A 21,555-nucleotide genomic window follows, 5' to 3' on the forward strand; every position below is an offset into this window, starting at 1 on the left:
CTTATTGCCATCTATCATGAAGATAATTGCTTTTAATGCCTTCTTTTCTTTTTGAGAAAGAGCACATTGGCACCCCACACAACACATAGCTAGGAATGGCAACAGGGTAGGGCGGGGACTAGGAGACACTCCCCATCCCCATCTCCATCCCTCCAAAAATCCCTATCCCCATCTTTGTGGGGACCAGTAGGGACAAGGGTATCCCCTTCCTTGTCCCAGTGGGGACCCCTAGTCATTGTGATTATTTTATTATGTTAATGGTTTTGTTTTTGTTTTTTATTTCATTTAAAGGATAAAATAAAATAGTTAAAATTTGCAATCCTATTAAAAAAATCCAAATATATTCATTCAAACATATTCACCCATATTATTAAAACTATTAGTATACATACACCATATACAAATCTAAATACATGCATACATACATATATTAACACACATATACAAGTAGGGTCCCCGACACAATGGGGATTGGAAGCCCCATGGGGGTAGAGTGCTCTTATTGTCCTCGTAGGAGAAAACACATCCCCATTCAGGCAAATCCCTACACGGATTGGGAAAATGGGAAAACATGTCATCCCTACACAAAGCCCACCCCACAACACATCCTGATCATGCGTTGGGAACATTTCTTGTACTTGTCATAGGGAGATGTTTGAGATGTGTTATGGGGCACGTGGGGTGTGCTCTGTGGGGAGCCAATCTGAACTTGTTTTTGAGACCCCCAATATTTGGTTGCCTTTGTTAGTTTGTCTCTTTTAGATTGTGTTTGGTTGTAGTTAGGGGTGTCAATTGGATGTTTTGGACCAATTTGGACCGGTCCAATTAAATGTTTGGATCATCCAATCTGTTCAAATTCATTTTGATTTAGATTGGTTTCAACCCAAACCCAGTCCATTGACACATATATTCTTATCTTATATCAATGGACCAGATATTGGCTAAATGCAACCCAATCCAATAAAAATTTCTTACGGACAGACCAGATCCAATCCAATCTAATAAATATTTTGGACCGGATTAGTCCAATCCAATATGTCTTATTGGTCTGTCCAATTTGATTTTGGACTGGATAGGGTCCAATCCAAAACCGGTCCATTGACACCCTTATTGTAGTGCAAATCTGAACTAAATATAAATTTTGCATCCAATTCACTTTTGAATATGTTTGTTGGCAATTATGATTTACACTTCTACCTTCTATAAAATTTGCACTTTTTTTGTCTCACTAGTAATTAAGCACATGCGTTGCACTTGAGAAATTTTTCTTCATATTAATTACTTGAATTTTAGATATATCATAGTTAAGATAGAAATTGAAAATTAAAAAAAAAATAACAATATGATTAAAAATAAACTTAAATATTTATTATTCAATTATGACATCATGCATTTTTTTGAAAAGTTGGATCATTGATCCACCATCTAGATAATAAATAGCATTGCTTTTGAATTAGTTTTAAATTAGGAAAAATGATACCCGAAGCCGGCTGTACATTTAAAATTTGGTTACAAATTGGTCCATAAACCAACAAAACTCTAACAAACGGCTCTACCTTTCAAGTTATAAAAACCCCCGCCATGTCATTGGAGGGCTATGTGGCTATTACCAACATGGGACTCTTAATCCATATTGGACACAATAAAAAACTTATACTGAAATTGCCCTTTAATGTTGGGTGATTGGAAAAAAAAAGGTTTTATGTCTCTCTCTCTCAATCTCCCTCATACTCTTTCACTCACAATCATCTTTATCTCCTCAACAACTATATGATTTGAAAATAAATAAAAATGGTTTTTGGTTTCTACATTTACATTCTTTATATCAATTTCTCTCATTCTCTATCTCTACCTATCGTTCTCCCTCAATCTTTCTCATTCTCTTTCTCGATCAATCTCTCCCTTAATTTCTATTGTTCTCCCTCAGTTTTTCTCCTTCTCACTCTCTTGTTTTTTATTTTCTTATTTTCTTACACACTTATATGGTATTAATCAGATCATATAAAAGAACATGAGACCAACTTCGTATGGTTCAAAAATTATTACACCAATTTGATAAAATTCACAAGAAACTCATGGCTATGAAATTTACACCAATTGGAGAACAATTGAGATTGAGGGAGAAGGAGATTTTGAGCAAGAGGGAGAGTGAGGCAGAACAATAGAGAGAGAGAGAGAGAGAGAGAGAATATGATCCCCACCCCGAACCTGCCCCGTTGCCATTCCTATTTTGTCCTTTATTTTCTTTCAAATTTTCACAATATATCCTTTGAAATCACTTTTAATAAATTATTTTTATAAAAAACACTTTTACGAAAGCACTTTTGTAAAAGCATTTTTATAAAAGTACTTTTAAGAAAGTACTTTTGTGAAAGCACTTTTATAAGTTGTAAAAGTACTTTAATACAAGTTCTTTTGTAAGGGTACTTTCTTAAAAGTGTTTTTGTAAAAGTACTTTTATAAAAGTGCTTTTGTAAAAATGCTTTCGTGAAAGTACTTTCTTAAAAGTGCTTTCAAAAAAGTACTTCTATAAAAGTACTTTCTTAAAAGTATTTTTGTAAAAGTACTTTTATGAAATCACTTTTACAAAAGTACTTTCATACAAGTGCTTTTTTAAGGGTACTTTCTTAAAAGTGTTTTTTATAAAAATACTTTCATAGAAGTACTTTCTTAAAAATACTTTCAAAAAAGTACTTTTATAAAAGTGTTTTAGTAATAAGTGGTATTTTAAAATTCAATTAGGGATAATTTTAAGTGCTTATTGTATGAACACTTAAAAAAAGCTTAAAATTTCGGCTTAAAAATTAAGCCCCTATTTTTAAAATAAGCACTTATTTCCCAAATATCAATAAGTACTATGGCCCAAAAAAGCACTCTCAGACCATGGTCTTATACAAGTATCTTTTTTTCTAATTAAATATATGCATCTATATGTGTATTTGTAAATGAAATTTGAGCATGTTTTCAATTAAATCTATACTTAAATTGGGCCATAAAGTTCAATAAAAGATAGCTATATAAAATTATATTCATAAATTCTTTAAAACCCAACGAACCCATCCAAGCCTGACTGTGTCTTGCCTGACCCAACCTGATCCAAGCCCAGCCAAATTGTATTGGGTTAAGCTCAATTTGGGCCTGAATTGATAAACCTACATCTGACCTTGGGTTAGGCCAGGTCCAAGCCCAAGGTTTGCACTTTTAGTGTCAGGTCTGGATTAACCTTCCACCCAACCCAACTGCCTGAGTTGCACATAGGGGTTTCAGAGCTGATTGAGGTATGAAACAGGAAATTGGTATTAGGCTTTAGGCAGCATCTTTCACCCCCGAGGGGTTTTCTCCTCATCGTTTCACAGTACATAGAACTCCCACCCACTAGTAACAGTACATAGAACCAGAGTACAAGCCTTTGACAGACTAGAGAAGAATAAGGCGAGATCATTATTTTTGGTTCAAAAGTGTGAAGATCTCTCTTCATTGAAACTGTTCATTCTTAAGAAAGCTCTGGGAATCTTGAAATAAAAATTAAAAGGGGAGTATATTTAGCATACAAAATCAGGGTCGACCAAATTAAAGAGAAACATTCTCATTTTTACGGCACTTGCGCAAGTAAAGATAATGGGTAAAAACAAAAATCATGAAAAGACATTTCATGAGTTTGATTTTCTTTTACTCATATATTTTTTTTAAATGTCTTAACATATTGATTGAATTTAAAGATTAAAATATTCGGACAATTTTTTTTTAGAAATATTAATCTTATATAATATGGTACTAGTACAATATTCTGATTTAATTCTTATGGCCTACACAAAAACAAAATTTACAATGCTTTACACCGTTGAAAATTATACCTATAATTTTGATTAATTTGAAATATATATATATATATATATATATATATATATAATTTTTTATTTATTTTTAGCAATAAAAATACAAATTAAGCTCCATTCTTCATGGTTTGAGACACTGAGGTATCGTATGACTGTTTCTAGACATACATACATGGTATATTGATAATATTTTGGTTTATGAAGAATATTAGATAAGAATGTTTTTATCTAATATTAGATATAGTCATGACTCTTGGCATTAGAGACACAACAAATATATTAAGTCGATAAGATTAATCTAGCAGACAAAATGGGGCTCTTGCTACATCTCTGGGTCATGTTAGTGAATATAGAGTCAACAACCTACTTATATCCATCCATTGGCCAAGATTCATGTGCATGCACTACTAATATGACAAAACATCATACCTAATCTCAATTATTATTGGCCCCAACTAATTAAGCCAATGATCTAACAGTTATGTGGCATCAGGAGTACTAAATAATTGGCTTTAGAGTTGTAATAATAATAGACATAATTATTGTGTCATACACTTATTCGGGTAAGTGTATTTATTTATGTTCGTTTATTTTTTATGTAAATAAGGCAATGACCATTTTAACCATAAAAATCCATTATCAAAAGGGGCATTTTTGTCCTATTCAAGTTTTGACAACTTTTCCGCTAGGTGGGAAAGTTATTTACCCACCTAGGGGATGGGTATCACTTACCCGATACCTAGGAAAAAAAACTTTCCTTGGTCCTCACATAAATCTGAAAAAAGAATATGGGATTCTTGGTCAATGGGAACCAAAATCCCATTGACCAACATCCCCCCTCTCAAAATCCAAAAAAAGAATACCCCCTTAGTGTAATGTAAAGTATCAGGCTACTGTCCAGTGTAAAAACACGGGTTTGAATCTGAGTGTTATTTTGTGAAAAAAAAAAGTACCAAAATTTAGGTCTGTTTCTAGTATACCCCTCCCAAGACCCTAGAGAAATGGGATCAGTATTGGGTAATGGCGTTTTACTTTACAACTTCCATGTTCATCAGAATGCAAGTATGGAGACATAGTATTGATGATGAAATAATCCAATAGAAAAAACTTTTACTAAAATGGTGATTTTGTATCGTTTCAATTTCTAAATATACAATATTGGAATAAGATGACATCTCTTTTGAAATCGCACAGATAATTAGAATAGGCTAGAACTCATAACTTAGGCTATGTTTGGTTTGAAGGAAAAAGTAGGAAAAGGAAGGATTAGGTAAGGAAACCTTTACAAGTCCTTCTTTACCTTTTCCTTCCTTTCCCTACCTTTTTCTACAAACCAAACATAGCTTTAGTTACCCTTTTCTCTTGTATTAATGTTGTATGGATCAGAACCAAACGGGGAATTTGGTTCCAATCCCCACCCTACTAAGTAGCAGATCCCAATTGTCTTCTCCCACCCCCACCCCACATCACAAAGGGGTAAATTTGACTGTTTGAAAATAAAAAGTAAAAGGAAACAGCTTGGGTTGTTTTCAAGTTTCATGTGCATGACACATTAGAATGGGTATGGGGGTAAAAGAGTAATTGCAATCAATGTTCATTTTATTAAAAATACAAATAAACAACTAAAAGGGGTAATATGTCATATGCAAGGATCTTCAAAACATCTCACTTGTCCCTAATAAGAGAGAGTAAGCCGAAATCCCTTCTATATTGGTGTTTTTTAATGTGCTGTTTGAGAAGTTTTTTTTTTTTTTTTTGACAATTAAAAAACGTAGTAGGCTTTTACATAAAGATCTTGGCAGCCCACAGACCGTTTGATTGGAGGTGCATCTTTCAACACAAACATGAGATGAAAAGAGGCGAGAAGCTTAACTTCTAACTTCCCAAAATAAGTTCGAATTGAGCTTCTCGTGTCTTTTTGGGCATAGTCTTCTGATAGCTAAATCTTCCTCCAACCAAATAGGAAAAGATGAAAATGCGGGCTACCGGGCTTCTAAACAGCCAACAACCCATACAAAAAGATGTACTAAACAGGGCCTAAATAAGCCGATGAAAAACACAAAGAAAGAGTACTAACAAAGAAAAAAACACATGGTTTTGCAAATGAGGGAGGGGGTCATATTTAATGTGGTTCCATCCCATTAAATATGGGTTATGTACGTACTTGATACATCATAAGTATACTAATCTTTTTCTAAGTAAACACTTATCTCTTGAGTTTCACATGCCACCTATGTTTCACAAAGTACAGGCTTTATAGTTCCTAGCGTCCCACTCAATCCTTTCACATACAACTAAGGGTGCCAAAAAATGTAGATAGACTTTTCTCCGTATACAAGTCGAGAACTTTTAACTTGAAGTAACGAGGATAATACGTTTATTAAAAAAAAAGAGGTAGCTTTGGCTTGGTCTCAAATTTCTTTGATTGTATATATTAACCCACATGAAATATCATTTTCTTGTCAGATTGGGATGTATGGTGGACAATAGCCAAGACATGAATATATAATTTTCCAACTCTTACTTGTCATGAGCTGCCCTAGCTTCTTTAGAGTCTGCCACACTTCCACTAAAAAACCCCAGCTTCTCTCTTCCACCAACAAACAATTTAATCCATTTAGACCACTCCAAACAAGACTAGAAAATTCCCACTTTTTAATACCTGAGTGGAACACATTTTGACCTCTAGAGTCTAGACACCTCTAGCCATACTAAACCTTGGATGAGTGAACCACCACACACAAACAAGAGACAAAACCCACCTATCAAGGATTGCACCTAATACCAACTGACAATCCAAAAAATACTAGCAAATAGAGCCTTTTTTCAATTACCACCACCACCAAGGAACAGTTCAAATAGTCCAAAACAATATACTATGCAGCCTAGAGAAGAAATAAACACTATTCTTGCTTATGCTAAAGAGAGCAGAACTATAGACAACTCCAAGCAGAGAAAGAATAAGCACAACGCACTTCCGTTTTCTTCGCTAGAGTGCGCAGAAGTGCCTTATAGTTTTCTTGCTTTCTTCGCTGTGTAGTTTGCCACCTCCATATCCTCAGGCAATGTACTATGGCTGTCATCTCCTTCTCTTGGACTGCGCCTCTCGGTCTCATTGAGCTTTCGGTTCTCATATGCAACAGGGTGACCATGATAAAAGACATGTATGTGCCTTTCGTACAATGTCTACATTCCTAAATTATATCATTTTTGGAAGATAAGGTTTGTCGGTCGTGGCAGTGGGTATAATATCCTTGGGTCTTATGGGTGCAGGCACGAAAAATGCTCGAGTTACGGGTAAAATACACAACCTCTCACGGAAAAACTGTAAGGAAGCCGATCAACTCTTCGATGTAAGCTTCTTAATTCTCAGATTCATTTGGTGTTCTCGTTTGGATGTATGGGTTACTAAATTACTTTGGTTATATGCGTAGTTTTTGATTTCTTGAGGCATTGCTACTTTTGGCAATCGGGTTATTGACTCTTGTGCCTTACCATTATTCCCGATTTTTGATATCAATGTAAGTATAGGAAACATTCCGTGCTTAATTCAGTTCCATTTTCTTTTAATTCTGTAGGATAACTAAATGGATGTTTCTTGTGGGTGTGTGGGTTACTAATTGCTATATTGCCCTTATTTTCCTTGTAATTTTTTTGAATTTATTAATAACCTTCATCACCGACACCTTCATGCGTTGCCACGTTCAGGAGATTGCATTCGCGGAGACGACTCAAGCGTTCGAATTGTAGTAGTGAATAGCCATGTTCTCGCATACGTTGGAGTCTAGAATGAGCCACTCTAATCCATTTCTTCTGTATACACACCTATTTTTAATTAGATATTCTTGGCAGGTGAATGGCATGGGTGTGGAAAGAAGGGTCAGAAGTAATACGGATTTGGAAGTGGCACAAGTATGTATTGGTTGTAGAATGTTTACATCCCTAAGTTTTATCATTTTTGGAATATATGGTTTGCTAGTTGTGGAGGTGACTACAATATTCTTGGTTCTTATGGGTGCATGCATGAAGAATGCTCGACTTGCGGGCAAGATGCGCAACCTCTGGCGGCAATACTATAAGGAAGCCGATCAACTCTTCGGTGTAAGCTTCTTAATTCTCAACTTCATTCGGTGTTCTCATTTGGGTGTATGGGTTACTATTTTGCTTTGGCTATATGTGTAGTTTTAGATTGCTCGAGGCTTTACTATTTTTGGTGATCGGCTTGCCAGCTCCTGTGTCTTACCATTGTTCTCGGTTTTCGATATCAATGAAAGTATATGAAACATCCCGTGCTTAATTCAGTTCCATTTTATTTTAATTCTGTAGGATAAATGACTGGATGTTGTTGTGGGTGTGTGGGTTACTAATTGCTCAATTATCGTGGTTGTGCTTGTAACTTCTCTTAATTTGTTAATAATCCTCATGATTGACACTTTCATGCATTGCCACTTTCAGGAGATTGCATCCACGGAGCTGATTCAAGCATTCGAATTGTAGTAGTGATTAGCCAAAGCCTCGCATACGCTGGAGTCCAAAATGATCCACTTTAACCCATTTCTTCTTTATTCTCTCTTAGAATTTTTCTTCTCCACCTGTTTCTGATTAGAAATTCAGTCCACTTACCCGATTAGCCTTATTTTTCTCCTGACGCCTTCTTTCATCCCCTGAATCGAAATACAAGAATAATGAGTCAAATTAAATACTAATTAAGTACAAAAGACTGAATAATTAGGGATAAGAATATGATAATTTTTATTCTCATCAACATTTATTCTTTATATCCCTCTTCCCTCATCGTTTTCTTTCTTCCCAACTTCCCTCACCGTTTTGAATGAAAAAAATAGGGTGGAGCTGGTTCACTCATGTTGTAACACCTTGGTCTCCTCTCTTAATTATTAAGAAAATACAAACTTTGAGGTATTTCTTTGCGCCAATTTAAAATCGTTTTGATACAAATAATGGGCAAACCATTAATAATTTATTTTAATTATTGTTAGTAATAACTAATTAGTATCATCCTAATAATATTTGATATTTCTTAATATTAATAAATAATTATAATAAAATAGTTGAAAATAAATTACTAGAACTTACCAAAATAACCAGTAACTTAAGACAATAAATAAATAATTATCATTTATAATATTTTCTATTAACCATAAATTAGTATAAACTAAATTTTCATAAATTAGTAGGAAATGAATTACTAGAAATTACACGAATCTTCAAATAAAATAACCAAAATAAGTTAGCAATGATTGTCAAAAATTATCATAAAATAGTAGAAATTTCTAGGAACTAGCACAAATTATCATGGAATAGTAAGAACGTCCAAAAATATCAAGGTTTTTTAAACTGGACCAGAGAAGAACCATTTTGGGGGCCGGTTCCCTGGTCAAATGGTCCGACCGTACTTTTGATTGATTTGATCTGATTGGAACAATGGAGAAGTAGGAAGACTTGGGCGATTCAAAATGGGGTATCTAGAATATCTATGTCCTAGGACAAAAAAGATTAATAATGAAACATGGGGCCCAGTAGCAGTCCTCCTAATCGACTACTTATCATCATAATGAGAAAATGTTCCACTTAAAAACTAGTAAAAATAATAACAACTGGCCACCTTTTTTTTTTTTTCAAAAATATCTATATCCTCTGCTGAAAAATGAAGACTAAGACTGGAGTTTCGTGGAAAAAAAGCCCTTTATCGGATTTGAACCGATGACTTACGAACTTACCATGGCTTGACTCTACCGCTGAGTTAAAAGGGCCCATTTTATTCAATTCATGAATTAGCCCACTATAAGTCTACTGCATATATACAAATCCAAAAAGATTTTTTTGTATAAATGCAGTATATCATTCGTGTCTCTGTTACAACACGGCGAAACTAAATGGTTCGTGTCTCTGTTACAACTCGGCGAAACTAAAAGATTTCATTTGCCTATAATTTCTATTATTTCATTTTCGTTTAATACAATGTAGGTTTTGCACTCCACATCTTTGTATTTGGTGATGGCATATAATATTGACGTCATTTTTTAGTTTATTAACGTTTACAGGATCGGATTTGAGATCGACGAGTATCCAATTTAACCGTTAAGAGGATCCTATTTGATACGATCTTGATTTCCTTTACCGAAGGCTTTGGCCGGGAGTGAAGGTTCCGAGAACCCATTCTTGATAGCAAGAGTAGAAATAGGGGGCTTTGGCCTGGAGTGAAGGGTCCGAGAAACCCATTCTGATAACAAGAGTCGAAGTAGGGGGACTGCGACGCATAGCCAAAAGATGCAGGTGACTTGAGTCGCAGGCAGGGGATTCAGAGGCGACAATGCATCTAATGCCACATGAATAAAGCAAAGGATCGGAGCCGAAGTCCATCTTAGCAGAGAGGTTCGCCGGCCGGTCGTCGCCTGTCTGAATAACGAGGTAAGTTCTGGTCCTTCTCCCAATATTTCCCCTTCGACGAGGGTGGGATCTTTTTCCAAAGAGGTTACGTTCTGGTCCTCCTCTATTGTAGGTTTTTTCCTTTGTTCCCACCTAAGTTATCTCCAAGGCCAAGCTGTGACTTCCTGCTAAACTTTGTTGGAAGTTGCAGAATAATTTCAGATGGTAGGGGGTGGCAGGGATTGGTTTTCTCGTAACCAACTCTGCTGGAGCAGTATTGTGGGCTTATAGTGGACCTATTGGCATTACAGACGTGGTTGAAGCTAAAATCAAAGCTCTTTTTATGGGCTTAACCGCTTAAGGATGTGGAAGGTGATTGAAGAAATGCCATAGGATGGGCTACTAATCAAGAATGGGGTCCTGGGGTTTTGGCCCGCCTGCTCAACGACACTCAAGAGCATTTTGTTCTTTTAGGTGGGTTTATAGGGAACTGAATATGGCTGATTCTTTAGGAAAATCAGGGGTGGATAGGGCTTCATTATATAGTGATAACACATTTCCATTGTTTTTTGTGTCTACATATATTGGTCGTTGTTATGCCATTGATGTGTAATATAGTCTTATCTATGGTGTTCTTTCCACCAACAAAATATCATATGCACTTAAAAATTGAGTTCTGGTTACATTTCAGCAATTAAGAAATAAACCTCTGAAATTCACTTACAAATCTAGTGCCTCTAAAATTTAATAGTTGTACAGAAAATGGAAAAAATGGATCATGGTCACACATATTCTCTTGTTCAAACAAACTTCATTAAGTGCACAACAGCCTAAGTTGAAACAAACTACATATCAACTTTCTGTTTCTTTCTTATTTTTCATCACACCAAATACAACTTAAATCATTTGTTATTACTTCCACCCAATGTGTCCTGTTTTTCCATTTCATTCATACCGCGTTTGTGTATTTTTTGAATTTTGAATTGGAATGAACATTCCTGTTGATGGTACTGACTAGTGCGTCTGATTCTGAAACTCTCCCTGTTAAAGCTTTCGCTATATCCAAGGGTAAGAAATCCATCCTGGTTTAACGCATGCAAATACTAGTGTATTCTTACTAGATGAACCTTTTCAAAAGCTTTTCATGCAAATACTAATGTTATTAACATGAACAGTTAACCATAATTTTTAGGAAAATATTATTAACAAAACCATCATTATATTACTTTCTTTAAATTATGGAAAATTACCTATACAAATTATTTAATTAGTCAATCAATATAAAAATTACCAAAATGGTTATTAAAATTAATCATTTCTGATAATTAATATTATTCAAAGACCAACAATTGAATCAAGATAATTAGTTAATGATAATTAATATTACATTAATATATCTGATAATTTTCGATAATGATAACTCATATTAAAATTAATATTTCAGATAATTAATAGAAAATGAACATTGATTTATGAATTTTTTTATATCCACTCAAAATTATTTACTACAATATTTTTTTTATTTTCTATAATAATTATTGAAATAGTAATTAATAATTATTAATTAACAACAATTATTAACAATTAATAAAAATTATAAAAAATATTCTTGATAATAATTTTTAATAATAATATTGATAATTGATATTAATAATCCTTTGATAATATCTGATATTATTTAATTTTTTATAACAGTATTGATATTAATAGTAATTATTTATTTTTGAAAATGTTAATAGCAATTAGTAGTTATTAATTATTTATGAAAATTCTACAATTTATAAAAATATTATCAATTTAATAATATCTGAAAATATTAATAATTTACTGTAATTATTGTTAATAATAATTAATTAGTATCATCCTAATAATATTTGATATTTATTAATATTAATAAATAATTATCATAAATTATTTGAAAATAAATTACTAGAAATTGCCAAAATAACCAGTAATTTATGACAATGAATAAATAATTATCAAAAATTTATTAATAATTATCATTAATAATATTACTCAATCTTTATAACAGTATTGATATTAATAGTAATTATTTATTTTTGAAAATGTTAATAGCAATTAGTAGTTATTAATTATTTATGAAAATTCTACAATTTATAAAAATATTATCAATTTAATAATATCTGAAAATATTAATAATTTACTGTAATTATTGTTAATAATAATTAATTAGTATCATCCTAATAATATTTGATATTTATTAATATTAATAAATAATTATCATAAATTATTTGAAAATAAATTACTAGAAATTGCCAAAATAACCAGTAATTTATGACAATGAATAAATAATTATCAAAAATTTATTAATAATTATCATTAATAATATTACTCAATCTTTATAACAGTATTGATATTAATAGTAATTATTTATTTTTGAAAATGTTAATAGCAATTAGTAGTTATTAATTATTTATGAAAATTCTACAATTTATAAAAATATTATCAATTTAATAATATCTGAAAATATTAATAATTTACTGTAATTATTGTTAATAATAATTAATTAGTATCATCCTAATAATATTTGATATTTATTAATATTAATAAATAATTATCATAAATTATTTGAAAATAAATTACTAGAAATTGCCAAAATGACCAGTAATTTATGACAATGAATAAATAATTATCAAAAATTTATTAATAATTATCATTAATAATATTTTCTGTTAACCATAACTTAGTAGAAACTAATTTTTTGGCTTTTTGGGCTCTCTGTTTTTGTACATTCTCTCATGCACACCCCCTCCTTTTGGTTCTCAATGAAAGTTACCTCTTGTCAAAAAAAAAAAAAAACATATTAAGTAATTTAATATAGCAGCTCAATAAACGACCCTTGTCCCCAGATATACATTCTACATGGTTGATTAGTATACACCATGAAAGTCATATGCAATTATATAATAAGTATTCATGCTTATCGAAAGATGCAAAAATATTTTTCCATCCTACTGATGTCTCAAGTTTTGTACTTATGATCTTCAAAGTACTTTAATATAGAGGTCCAATCCATTAGGGTTCTTTCAATGCAACCAATGGGGGCTTCCATGGCTGAGCTTTTGTTTATTGGATATATGTCTATTTCAGTCTTTCCACATGAAACCATGAGCAAGCTTAGAAGAGAAGGAGCTTCCATCGGTGAGCTTTTGTTTATTGTCATGTCAGGAAGGGGTTTCTGACTCTTGTGCCTTACCATTCTGATTGTTTTTTTTTTGCTGACACTGTAAGTATAGGACAAACCATATACCATTCTTTTGCCATCTTGGTACTACTGGATCTTCTATGAAACTTGGAAATGAAAGGAGGATGGGGAATAAAAGAGGTGGCCAATGATCCAGTTTGCTATTTCTTAAATGTTATGGTAGTACACCACATACTCTCTCTCTCTCTCTCTCAGACACACACACATACACACTAGAACACATGCACACAGATACCTCTGAATAATGAAATATCTAACCATTCAAATTAGTGTTTTGTGACAAATGAAATACCTAAACATACAAATTAGTGTTTTGTGACAAATGGGAGACTTTGATAACAATCTCCAAGTAGTCTAGAAATCTCTAAGTCGGTATCATACCATTCCAGCATCATAGATTTACACCAAACAAGGGTTGACTTTGATAACAAATGGGAGACTTTGCTGTTATATTTGTTTCTTTTTGCCTCTTTTTTTTGTAAAGTTCCAAATATTGGGGAGACATAGTCATCCTATTTCTGTACATCACTTATATTTATATCTAATGAAATTACTGTTATTGATTAAGAAAAGAATTTTTTATTAAAGAAAGGAAGAAACTTGTTTATGGAATAAGCATACCTGTACAAGTTTGTGCAGTCTTTAGCATATTGGGGTGTTTTCAGAACCTAGAACTTCGTACTTGTGCTATTTTCTAGAGAACCAAGTGCTGCTAAAGTTTTTATCATTCCAGATTTATTTCTTCTTGGTGCAGGTTGTTTGTTAAAGAAAAATATTCTTTTCCTTAACCGAATAATGCAATTAAACTGTTGATGAGATTGCCCTTTCTGAGAAGCCAAAGGTAAAAAACTTAAAACCCAACCAACTATTAGCCCACCATGCTGGTTGGTTGTTAGAATTTATGAACCATTCGGACAGCAAAATAGAATGGAATATTAACTGGGCCTGAATTCTTAATTCCATCTTGCACAACAAGTATATTGGACCCAAAAATATTTAATATACATCGACCTTGTTATCTACATTTTGTTGTTGTTGGGATTCTTCTTGACCTTTCTTTTACTTATAGAGAGAAGGAAGTAGATGAATGGATTGTTAGGAATGATTTAATTGGGCCTTTCTCCATTAGGTTCCAGCAACTAACATGTTTGTGTGCATAGTTATGTATTGCAACTCTTTGATGTTATTAATTTGCTTATTGAATCCATTTATCAAAAAATAAATAAAAATTCTTACTGGATCTAATTACCCAAAAAAAATTTGCTTATTAGGGTAGAAGATGTGAACTTTGTTAAGTATTTGGTATTTGATGAAGGCTGTCTTGCCTGAGTTAGCTTAATAATATATAGGGCTAGGTTGGTCCCAACTTCCAAGTTCATAGGAAGATGAAAGCTGCATTGGTTAGGGGAGTGGCTCATTTTGGACTCCAGCATTGGTTACTTCCAAGTTCGATAGGAAGATGAAAGCTGCATTGGTTACTTCCACCCAATATATCCTGTTTTTCCATTTCATTCATACCTCATTTGTGTGTTTTTCGAATTTTAAATTGGAATGAACATTCCTGTTGACGGTACTGACTAGTGCGTCTGAAACTCTCCCTGTAAAGCTTTGCTATCTTTAAGGGTAAGAAATCCATCCTGGTTTAACCCATGCAAGCACTAATGTATTGTTACCAAGTGAACCTTTTAAAAAGGTTTTCATGCATGGGTGCATCTGTCTTTTTAGTTTCTTGGGTGGGATTTAATTTGTTTTGGTGTCCAACATTTGTCATTCAGAGATCCGATAACAGATCTAACAACAGTTTTGGGTGGGATTTAATTTGTTTTGTGGTCCAAGTTTTATCATACAGAGATCTGATAACAGATCTGATTTCAAACTGCTTTCATTAGATGCCAAACAAATTGGTCTTCCAACAATTTCAGATTTACTCAATCTTTCTAGGTCCAATACTGTGTCAAAAGGATTGATTTCCAATCACCCAAACACAACTCAAACTAGGCTCATTACCATGTCAAATCTGAGAACAAAAAGAAGTCTAAAAGCTGAATTGTGTGTGCACCTGAATGTCTTTAGTCCTGTGATGTTTAAAAATGGAGGTGGTAGATTTTGCTGCGACCTCTGAGTCTATGGACACTCTTTCATCTCTTCTTCTTGTGGGAAATTCCCAAAGAGGACCCTTCAACTGAGTCAATAATTAATATGTACAGGAGCTCCGCCTTTTGACTGTGGATTTGATATTTAGGAAGGGTGGCGTGCCTTGGTTTACAACTAAATCTTGCCAGAAAGATGAACCCCTACAGCTGTTGTCACACTGATGATTTAAATATGATTTGTTCTTGGAACTTGTATCTTACACACTTTTCCTCATACCCAGTTACCCCTTTAATGTCCAATTGAGTTTTTTGTATAGGTAAATGTGTGAGTAGGGCCCATTTTAATATTTTGCATAGGTAAATGCATAAGTGGGACCCCCAAATAATATTTTTCATGTTTGAATGTGTTATTGGGTCCCATACATGACATTTAACATGTATGTAAGAGGGATTGACAAGTATGCTTGCCAAATAGTCTTTTGGTCTTTCTAGCTTTTGAAAAGATCTTTAAAATTTTGCAACCAAACAGTCTCTTTGGTCTTTGAGGATCTACCTGTGAAAGCTCACCAGTCTGTTGAGATCTTGAGCTTTTGGAAAATATTCCTAAAAAGACTCGCCAAACACCTCTTAGGTTAGTGGCAACTGTGGGTTTTTCTGCTGCTGGCTGGATTATGGTAATGTCTGAATTGATCAAGTCAAGAAAAGGTAGATAAATAGAGAAGTTAAAAAAGGCTCCATGTTGGACCCAAAAATATTTAATATATATCAACCTTGTTATCTACGTTTTTTTGTCGTTGGGATTCTTCTTGACTTTTATTTTACTTGTAGAGAGCAGGAGTAGATGAAAAGAATGTTAAGAATTATTTAATTGGGCCTTTCTCCATTAGATTCCAACAACTAACTGGTTGGTGTGCATAGTTATGTATTGCAACTCTTTGATGTTATTAATTTGTTTACTAAATCTAATTACCCAACAAAACCTTGCTTATTAAGATAGAAGATGGGAACTTTGTTAAGTATTTGGTATTTGGTGAAAGCTGTCTGCCTGGGTCAGCTTAATAATATGGGTAGCTAGGTTGGTTCCAAATTCCAAGTTAGATAGGAAGGTGAAGGCTGCATTGGTTAGGAGATAAGTGTTATTACTTTCTCAATCTGTTATGTGGGTATTTTATTGTTTTGACAAAGGAAACCCTTTACATATTATGCTCATTTTATTCAACAATCAAGAATACCATACTGACCCCCAACCCCAAGCAGTAAAGAAATGTTGGACTGACATGGGAGTTTTAGCAAAAAAAAATGCTCTATACCAAATTGATGTAGGATCACTGGGTAATCTTGGTGAAGTATACCTGATTTAGGGTCATAGGTGAAGAAGGCAAAAGTTTAGAAAGTTTGGAAAAATAAGGCTGTGTTTGGTTTGAAGGAAAAGGTAGGAAACCTGTAGGTCCTGTACAATTAGGGAATTGATTTTATTATTTTCTGATCTACATTATGGATTCAATATTTAAAAAATGATGGTCTACAATTGTTATGCAGAGAGAGAGAGGTTGAAATTTATCTTATGTCTCTCTCTCTCTGATGAGTAACTTTTGTGCTTTATGAATGATCTTTCTTTTAAGCATTATAAGGGAGAGGTTGGAATTTTCTTTTAAGCAATTGTTATGCATCTACAATTTTATTATTATCATCTCGAATCAATATTATCCTTGTATTCGTTTCAAATTTCTCATGAAGTAGACGGTAAGTTACTGAATTGAATTTGTTCTCCTCATGTGCTTAGTGATTTGCTAGTCAAATTGCACAAAAGCATGCATGTTTTTGTTTCTACATATATTGGTCTCATCTTACTATATGATTGTTATGCCATTGATATGTAATATAGCCTTATCTATGGTGTTCTTTCCACCAACAAAATATCATATGCACTCAAAAATTGAGTTCTGGTTATATTTCAGAAGTTAAGAAATGCACCTATGAAATTTACCTACAAATCTAGTTCCTCTGAAATTTAGTGGTTGTACAGAGAATGGAAAAAATGGATCATGGTCACTCATATTCTCTTGTTGAAACAAACTTCATTAAATGCACAACAGCCTAAGTAGAAACAAACTACATATCAACCTTCTCTTTCTCTCTTATTTTTAGAAGAAAAGGTTTGTCGGTTGTCGAGGTGACAATAATATCCTTGGTTGTTATGGGTGCAGGCACGAAGAATGCTCGACTTGCGGGCAAGATGCGCAACCTCTCGTGGCAATATTATAAGGAAGCCGATCAACTCCTCCATGTAAATTTCCCAAACATTCGGTTCATTCGGTGTTCTCTTGCGGATGTAATGGTTCCTAATTTACTTGGGTTATATTTGTAGTTTTAGATTGCTCGAGGTGTTGCAAACTTTGGGGATGGGCTTGCTGACTCCTACGCCTTATCATTGATTCCGGTTTTCGATATCAATGTAAATATTCAACACATCCCTAGCTTAATTGACTTCTTTTATCTTTTAAATCCGTAAAATAAGTGAATAGATGTTTCTTGTGGGTGTGTGGGTTACTAATTGCTCTATTCTTGTAATTGTGCATGTAATGTTTCTTATTTTTTTTAATACTCCTCTTGACTAGCATATTCCGGCATTGTTGCTTTCAAGAAATTCCGTCCGCGGAGTTGATTCAACCGTTCGAATTATTGTAGCAACCAGCCATGGCCTCGCATACGCTGGTGTCCAAAATGAGCCACTCCAACCCATTTCTTCTATATGCACTCTCCAACCTTTTCTTCTCCACCTATTTCTAATTAGATATTCTTGACAGGTGAATGTGGGTGCGGAAAGGAGACTCGGAAGTGATACGGATTCGGAAGTGGCACAGGTATGTGTTTGTTTTAGAATGTCTACATTCCTAGATTTTAACACTTTTGGAATATAAGTTTTCCGGTTGTGGAGGTGGCCATAATATCCTTGGTTCCTTTGGGCAGGCACGAGGAATGCTCGATTTGCAGGCAAGCTGTGCAAGCTCTCACGGCTTTACTTTGAGGAAGCTGGTCCAATCTTCGGTGTAAGCTTCTCAACTCTCCACTTCATTCTTTGTCCTCTTTTGGGTGTATGGCTTACTAATTCGCTCTGGTTAAATGTGTAGTTTTGGATTGCTTGAGGCGTTGCTACTTTTGGGGAGGGCATTCTGACTAATTGCGCCATACTATTGTTTCCGGTTTCCGTTAATAATGTAAGTATATCTGACACATCCCTTGCTTAAAGGACTTCCATTTTCTTTTAATTCCTTTGGATAAGTGACTGACTATTTCTCATCAAGCTTTGAGTGGTGTCTTGACCGGAAATTGGCCGCCATTCAAGATAGGGCTGTCAACGGGTGGGATCCTGGTCCGGTCTAGGTAGAAGCACTCCCGAGTAGATCATTAATTGGGACAAAACCTTAGACCCAAAACCGTCCATTTTAACTTAAAATTTAGGTTGAAACAATAACATATGTTTAAAACCGAACCATTTAAGCTCAAGTAGGTATCATACCATTCCAGCATCATAGATTTACACCAAACAAGGGTTGACTTTGATAACAAATGGGAGACTTTGCTGTTATATTTGTTTCTTTTTGCCTCTTTTTTTTGTAAAGTTCCAAATATTGGGGAGACATAGTCATCCTATTTCTGTACATCACTTATATTTATATCTAATGAAATTACTGTTATTGATTAAGAAAAGAATTTTTTATTAAAAAAAGGAAGAAACTTGTTTATGGAATAAGCATACCTGTACAAGTTTGTGCAGTCTTTAGCATATTGGGGTGTTTTCAGAACCTAGAACTTCGTACTTGTGCTATTTTCTAGAGAACCAAGTGCTGCTAAAGTTTTTTATCATTCAAGATTTATTTCTTCTTGGTGCAGGTTGTTTGTTAAAGAAAAATATTCTTTTCTTTAACCGAATAATGCAATTAAACTGTTGATGAGATTGCCCTTTCTGAGAAGCCAAAGGTAAAAAACTTAAAACCCAACCAACTATTAGCCCACCATGCTGGTTGGTTGTTAGAATTTATGAACCATTCGGACAGCAAAATAGAATGGAATATTAACTGGGCCTGAATTTTTAATTCCATCTTGCACAACAAGTATATTGGACCCAAAAATATTTAATATACATCGACCTTGTTATCTACATTTTGTTGTTGTTGGGATTCTTCTTGACCTTTCTTTTACTTATAGAGAGAAGGAAGTAGATGAATGGAATGTTAGGAATGATTTAATTGGACCTTTCTCCATTAGATTCCAGCAACTAACATTTTTGTGTGCATAGTTATGTATTGCAACTCTTTGATGTTATTAATTTGCTTACTGAATCCATTTATCAAAAAAAAAAAAAAATTCTTACTGGATCTAATTACCCAAAAAAAAATTTGCTTATTAAGGTAGAAGATGGGAACTTTGTTAAGTATTTGGTATTTGATGAAGGCTGTCTTGCCTGAGTTAGCTTAATAATATATAGGGCTAGGTTGGTCCCAACTTCCAAGTTCGATAGGAAGATGAAAGCTGCATTGGTTAGGGGATAAGTATTATTTACTTTCTCAATCTGTTATGTGGTTATTTTATTGCTTTGGCAAAGGAAATCCTTTACATATTGTGCTCATTTTATTCAACAATCAAGAATACTATGCTGACCCCCAACCCCAAGCAGTAAAGAAATGTTGGACTGACATGGGAGTTTTAGCAAAAAAATGCTCTATACCAAATTGATGTAGGATCACTGGGTAATCTTACTAAAGTATACCTGGTTTAGGGTCAAAGGTGAAGAAGGCAAAAGTTTAGAAAGTTTGGAAAAGCTAAGGCTGTGTTTGGTTTGAAGGAAAAGGTAGGGAGAGGAAGGGAAACGTAGGAAACCTGTAGGACATGTACAAACCAAACCTGTACAATTAGGGAATTGATTTTATTATTTTCTGATCTACATTATGGATTCAATTTTTAACAACAGAGAGAGAGAGAGGTTGGAATTTATCTTATCTCTCTCTTTCTCTCTCTCTCTGATGAGTAACTTTTGTGCTTTATGAGTGATGTTTCTTTTAAGCTTTATAAGGGAGAGGTTGGAATTTTCTTTTAAGCAATTGTTATGCATCTTCAATTTTATTATTATCATCTCGAATCGATAATATCCTTGTATTGGTTTCAAATTTCTCATGAAGTAGATAGAAATTACCGAATTGAATTTGTTCTCCTCATGTGCTTAGTGATTTGCTAGTCAAATTGCACAATACCATGCATGTTTTTGTGTCTACATATATTGGTTTCATCTTACTATATGGTTGTTATGCCATTGATGTGTAATATACCCTTATCTATGGTGTTTTTGTTTCTACATATATTGGTCTCATCTTACTATATGGTTGTTACGCCATTGATATGTAATATAGCCTTATCTATGGTGTTCCTTCCAACAACAAAATATCATATGCACTTAAAAATTGAGTTCTGGATATATTTCAGCAGTTAAGAAATACACTTACGAAATTTACCTACAAATCTAGTGCCTCTGAAATTTAGTAGTTGTACAGAGAATGGAAAAAATGGTTCATGGTCACACATATTCTGTTGTTCAAACAAACTTCATGAAGTGCACGACAGCCTAAGTTGAAGCAAACTATATATCAACTTTCTGTTTCTCTCTTATTTTTCATCAAACCAAATAAAACATAAATCATTTGTTATTACTTCCACCCAATATATCCTGTTTTTCCATTTAATTCATACCTCATTTGTGTGTTTTTCGAATTTTTAATTGGAATTAACATTCCTGTTGACGATACTGACTAGTGCGTCTGAAACTCTCCCTGTAAAGCTTTGCTATCTTCAAGGGTAAGAAATCCATCCTGGTTTAACCCATGCAAGCACTAATATATTCTTACCAAGTGAACCTTTTCAAAAGGTTTTCATGCATGGGTGTATCTGTCTTTTTAGTGTCATGGGTGGGATTTAATTTGTTTTGTGGTTCAAGTTTTATCATACGCAGATCTAGTAA

At 33.7% G+C, this 21,555-nt stretch overlaps 1 long non-coding RNA gene across 1 annotated transcript; it reads left to right on the forward strand.

Moving 5' to 3' along the window:
- Window positions 1-9,932: 9,932 nt before the first annotated feature.
- LOC148802845 (uncharacterized) lies at window positions 9,933-18,266 on the forward strand. Its single transcript, XR_016081005.1, has 3 exons — window positions 9,933-10,265; window positions 17,750-17,829; window positions 17,911-18,266. It is a non-coding gene; the product is annotated as an uncharacterized LOC148802845 (long non-coding RNA).
- Window positions 18,267-21,555: the final 3,289 nt, after the last annotated feature.

This window comes from Nelumbo nucifera, chromosome 1, assembly GCF_055504915.1.
Source record: "Nelumbo nucifera cultivar China Antique chromosome 1, China Antique-T2T, whole genome shotgun sequence".
Taxonomy (NCBI): Eukaryota; Viridiplantae; Streptophyta; class Magnoliopsida; order Proteales; family Nelumbonaceae; genus Nelumbo; species Nelumbo nucifera.